Raw genomic sequence first — 6,465 nt, 5'->3', positions numbered from 1 at the left:
CAAAAAGTCTCACACATGTGGTATCCCCATACTCAGGAGAAGCAACAGAATGTTTTTTGGGGTGTAATTTCACATATTCCCATGGCATGTTTGAGCAATATATCTTGTTATCTATATAACTTTGTGCAAAAAAAAAAAAAAATTGTCTTTTTCCCGCAACTTGTGTCACAATATAAAATATTCCATGGACTCGACATGCCTCTCAGCAAATAGCTTGGGGTGTCTACCTTCCAAAATGGGGTCATTTGGGGGGGGGGGGTTGAACTGTCCTAGCATTTTATGCACAACATTTAGAAGCTTATGTCACACATCACCCACTCTTCTAACCACTTGAAGACAAAGCCCTTTCTGACACTTTTTGTTTACATGAAAAAATTATTTTTTTTTGCAAGAAAATTACTTTGAACCCCCAATTATATATTTTTTTTAAAGCAAATGCCCTACAGATTAAAATGGTGGGTGTTTAATTTTTTTTCACACAGTATTTGCGCAGCGATTTTTCAAACGCATTTTTTTGGGAAAAAACACACTTTTTTAAATTTTAATGCACTAAAACACACTATATTGCCCAAATGTTTGATGAAATAAAAAAGATGATTTTAGGCCGAGTACATGGATACCAAACATAACATGCTTTAAAACTGCGCACAAACGTGCAGTGGCAACAAACTAAATACATTTTTAAAAGCCTTTAAAAGCCTTTACAGGTTAGCAATTTAGATTTACAGAGGAGGTCTACTGCTAAAATTACTGCCCTCGATCTGACCTTCGTGGTGATACCTCACATGCATGGTGCAATTGCTGTTTACATTTGACGCCAGACCATTGCTTGCGTTCGCCTTTGCGCGAGTGTAGGGGTGGACAGGGGTATTTTTTTTTTTTTTTTTGCTTTTTTATCTTATTTTTAAACTGTTCCTTTCATTTTTTTTTTTTTTATCATTTTTATTGTTATCTCAGGGAATGTAAATATCCCCTATGATAGCAATAGGTAGTGACAGGTACTCTTTTTTGAAAAAATTGGGGTCTATTAGACCCTAGATCTCTCCTCTGCCCTCAAAGCATCTGACCACACCAAGATTGGTGTGATAAAATACCTTCCCAATTTCCCAATGGCGCTGTTTACATCCGGCAAAATCTAAGTCATGAAATGCTCGTAGCTTCCAGTTTCTTAGGCCATAGAGATGTATGGAGCCACTCTGGTCTCTGATCAGCTCTATGGTCAGCTGGCTGAATCACCGGCTGCATTCTCAGGTTCTCTGTTGGGACAGGAACAGCCAGAGAAAAACATGGAAGATGGTGGGGGGGGCATTCCCTCCTAGTGTTTGTAATAGCAGTCTAGAGGCTAATTAGCCACTAGGATTGCTTTTACATGAAAGCCGACCGCTGGCTGAAAAGAATGATACCAAGATGATACCTAAACCTGCTGGCATCATTCTGGTATAACCACTCAAAATCCAGCAACATACCAGTACGTTGTTGGTCCTTGTTGGGCATATATTGTAATCTTTTTTTTCATGCAGCCTATGGGCTGAACGAAAAAAAGAGATTGATCGGTGGGTATGCCCACCATTAGAATACCTCCCTTCATCCACCCACTTCTAATGATGGGCATACATGCACCATTTATATATGCCGAAGCAGGGGGGCATCCTCCCGCAAAAGGTAGGAGCAAATTGCTCCTCCGCCCCTGCTGCCCCCATGCTTCGGCATATATCACCTGTAACTTTTGTAACTGTAACCGTTTCCAGGTTCGGGTCTCTCAAAATGCGATGGCATCTTGGGAGACCCTGTGAAAGTGTGCCTAGTCTGTGCAATGCTGTACCCTATGCTAATACTCAACTAGTGTATGGTAGCGTTCAAAACATTCACCAATGAAAAGACCAGGATTGTCAGGAAAGGAGGGAAAATAATAGCGGGTGTCACGCCTATATCCGTGCTTGCTGCAGAAACGACATCATTTTTGGGGGGGTTCGTTGGGTAGGGGTACTCGGGAGCACATAAAGAAAATGCCTCTCATGCAGTCGACTGCATTTGGTTGGGGATGTGAATGGGGGAAGTACGGGTGCTGCAGAAGTGGTGGGTTCCCAATTAGGATTGGCGAATGCAGCAGGAAGGGCACTATGGGCACGACGGGCCTGTGTTTGTCTTCTTCTTGGTGGCAGCAGGACACTACTTGTGCTTGCCACCTCACCAGCTTGAATTGCACTGATGGGACTCACCACGTCACCAAGTGTTACTGCAGTGCTGGTTTGACTACGACAGGGGTGTACTAGGCCGCTGGTGCTTGCCAGTTCACCAAAACGCTACCAAAAAAAACTGTTAGCGATCGCAGGGATCAGGCCTGACTCTGCGAACACTGCAGTTATGCGTTTAGTGTTTTGTAAGTGACAGTGATCGATCGATACTGCACTTGGGTGGGCTGGGCCGGGCGGAGGGGTAAAACGCAGGTGCTAGCAGGTATCTGGGCTGATCCCGCTAACACTGCGTTTTTGGGAACCCTAAACTGCTGGGGACGCTAGTATAGATCTGATCGGATCTGATCGGATCAGATATTGATCCGTTCAGATACTATACCACTAAGGGAGGTGTACGGTGCGTGCGTGGGTGTTATCGCTACTGGCACTAACCTGGCGCTGCCTGGGCTGGTGCTTGCCAGTTCACCAAAACGCTACCAAAAAAACTGTTATCGATCGCAGGGATCAGGCCTGACTCTGCGAACGCTGCAGTTATGCGTTTAGTGTTTTGTAAGTGACAGTGATCGATCAATACTGCACATCGGTGGGCTGGGCTGGGCAGAGGGGCTGATCCCGCTAACACTGCGTTTTTCGAAACCCTAAACTGCTGGGGACGCTAGTATAGATCTGATCTTGATCCGTTCAGATACTATACCACTAAGGGAGGCGTATGCTGTGTGCGTGGGTGTTAGCGGTACTGGCGCTAACCTGACGCTGCCTGGGGCGACGCAGACCCTAACTGACCCCTAAAACCTAAGTTATATCACCGCCGGGCGATCAGGGGGCTAAACCTTTATTCGGTAATAAACGGGTGCCCTGACACTATAAAAAATAAACTAACTAACCAGGGTCACCCGTAACAGTTATATGGTGATCACTGGTGAAAGGGTTAACTAGGGGGCAATCAAGGGGTTAAAACCTTTATTAGGTAGTATATGGGGGTCCCTGACGCTATAAAACACTGACGGCACACCTATATATTTACCTCCCTAACTAGCGTCACCAGTGACACTAATACAGCGATCAGAAAAATGATCGCTTAGTGACACCGGCGACGGGGGGTGATCAAGGGGTTAAAACTTTATTAGGGGGGGTTAGGGGTGTACCCTAGACCTAAAGGGGGCTAATACTAACTGCCCTACCACACTGTCACAAACTGACACCAATGCAGTAATCAGAAAAAAAAAACAGCTTGGTGTCAGTGTGACCGGGGGGTGATTGGGGGGTTGATCAGGGGGTGATGGGGGGTGTAATGTATGCCTGGCGTGTTCTACTGTGTGTGTGTGTGTGTTGTGCACTCACATCGATGTCTTCTCTCCTCGGCGCCGGAACGGAAAATACCGAGCCGAGGAGAGATGACATCATTTCCTCTCCCTCTGTTTACTATACAGAGGCAGAGGAAGATTCTCATTGGCTAGGAGCGATCGCGAGGGGGGGCACGAATGGATAGCCTCCCCCTCACGTCTGATCGCTCCCAGACAGAAGACGACCACCTCAGGCACCGGGGGGGTCCGATCGGACCCCCCGCCCGCGGGCAGGCAAGGACTTATATATAAGTCCTTATGCCTGCCTGTGCCATTGTGCCGACGTACATCGTCGTGCGGCGGTCAGCTACTGGTTAAAGTAAAAAAAAAGTAAAATATTCCTTTAAATATTGTACCGGGGGGGTGTGTATCTATAGTATGCCTGTAAAGTGGCGCGTGTTTCCCGTGCTTAGAACAGTCCCTGCAGAAAATGTCATTTTTAAAGGAAAAAAAGTCATTTAAAACTGCTTGCGGCTTTAATGTAATGTCGGGTCCTGGCAATATGGATGAAAATCAGTGAGGCAAACGGCATGGGTACCCCCAAGTCCATTACCAGGCCCTTTGGGTCTTGTATGGATATTAAGGGGAACCCCGCACCCAAAAAAAAAGGAAAGGTGTGGGGCCCCCAAGCCCTATATACTCTGAACAGCAGTATACAGGCGGTGCAAACAAGACAGAGACTGTAGGTTTGCTGTTAAGTAGAATCTGTTTGTAATTTTTAACTGGTACATTTTTAACGTGTTTAGCTCCAGCCAAAAAATCTATTTTAAGCTTTTTGGAAAACCTAGGGAAGGGTTATCACCCCTGTGACATTTGTTTTGCTGTCTGTGCTCCTCTTCAGAAAATTTCACCTCACTTTTTGTTCCAATGACAAATGTTTTTTGAAAATTTGGGTTTTTTTGTGAAACAAGGATTGGTGATAAAGCACCAGTGGAAAGGAGAAATTTTTTTCCCATATTAACTCTTACAGGAGAGAATTTCCCTTCGTAGGGGTAGATTTCATCTCACTTCCTGTTGTCTCCTTCTGTTTGCAAGTAGGAGTCGTTTGTAAGTTGGATGTTTGAAAGTAGGGGCCTGCCCTATATACTCATCAGATGTGGGCCTTAGGTGTTGTTGTGGCCACAACACTGAAAGCCCTCACAGGGCCCTGCTGTGAAATATTAGATCAAGAATTCAAATTACATGTCCCTGTTGAACAGGGGCTGAAAAATTGGGCCTTAGGCACTGGTGCTGATGCCACAACACTGGAACCCCTCACAGATACTAAGGTTGGAGCGCAGGAACTAGCCCTGCTGCAAAGAATTGCATCAAAAATTGTAATTACACGCCCCTGTTAAACAGGGGCTGAAAAATTGGGCCTTAGGCACTGGTGGCTGGACTGGAGGCACCCAGAACCAAAAATGTTCTTACAAGCTATCAGCATGATCATTGAGGAGGAAGAGGATAATTACTCAGCATAACAGGATAGTCACTCAGCATCAGCATAGGCAGTCTTTGAAGGGATCTGACATTTCAAAAAAAATTATTTGGTTACATCAGCATCAGGTGCTGGTAGCTGGTGGTGATCCAAGACTGATTCATTTTTATGAAGGTCAGTCGATCAACCGAGTCGGTGGACAGACGCACCCTGTAATCGGTTACAAAGCCTCCAGCAGCACTGAATGTGCGTTCCGAAAGAACGCTAGATGCGGGACAGGCCAGTAGCTCAATTGCATACTGTGCAAGCTCTGGCCAGTGATCCATCCTCAAGACCCAGTAACCCAGAGAATTTTCGGTGGGAAAGGTGTCCAAGTCAGATCTTGCCCCTAGGTATTCCTGCACCATGTAAAACAGACGCTGGCGATGGTTGCTGGAACCGATCATACCTTGGGGCTGCGGACTAAAAAATTGTCTGAACGCATCGGTCAGACGGCCACCTTCTCCACCGCTCCTTCTTTGACTGACCGAAGCCTCAGCAACACGTTGTCCAGAAACAGGAGTTTGTAACCTCCCAGTCTCTGGGAACGCATTGCACAGACCTTTCTGCAAGGCCTCCCGAAGATGTTTCATCCTCTGCTCCCTCTGCGATGCCAAGATAAGGTCCGCAACCTTACCCTTGTAATGTGGATCAAGGAGGGTTGCCAGCCAGTATTGTTCCTTCTCCTTGATACCACGAATACGAGGATCCTTCTGCAGGCTTTGCAGGATCAGGGAGGCCATGCAGGATCAGGGAGGCCATGCAGCGTAGGTTTGCTGAGGCATTCGGTCCGGAGTCCTCTGGGTCACTAAGGACGACATGATCCACAGCCACCTCCTTCCAGCCCCGTACAAGTCCATGTGATTCTTGGGACTGTAAATGATCCCTTAAAGACTGCTGCTGATGCTGAGTGCCAGGCTCCACCTCCATACTGACACAATCCTCCTCCTCCTCCTCCTCTTCCTGTGTGATCAGCGGGCATGACGGAACACTGTCTGGATAAAGGGGGCCTTGAGAGCTAAAGAAGTCCTCCTCTTCCTGCCTCTGTTCTGCCTCAAGTGTCCTGTCCATTATTCCACGCAGCGTGTGCTCCAACAGGTGGACAGTGTCACTGATGCATGCACTGTCACTGCTCACCATCCTCGTGGCCTCCTCAAATGGTGACAGGACAGTGCATGCATCCCTGATCATGGCCCACTGGCGTGGGGAAAAAAAACCAAGCTCCCCTGACCCTGTCCTGGTGCCATAGTCACAACAGGTACTCATTGATGGCCCTCTGCTGCGTGTGCAGCCGCTGCAGCATGGCCAACGTTGAGTTCCACCTGGTGGGCATGTCACAGATTAGGCGGTTCTTGCGCAGGTTAAATTCCTTTTGGAGGTCTGCAAGCTGAGCACTACCATTATATGACTGGCGGAAATGCACACAGACTTTCCTGGCCTGCCTCAGGACATCCTGTAAGCCCGGGTACCT

Source organism: Aquarana catesbeiana, linkage group LG13 (assembly GCF_042186555.1).
Source record: "Aquarana catesbeiana isolate 2022-GZ linkage group LG13, ASM4218655v1, whole genome shotgun sequence".
NCBI classification, from domain to species: domain Eukaryota; kingdom Metazoa; phylum Chordata; class Amphibia; order Anura; family Ranidae; genus Aquarana; species Aquarana catesbeiana.
The sequence above is the reverse complement of the archived record's forward strand: the minus strand, read 5'-3'. Positions refer to the sequence as shown.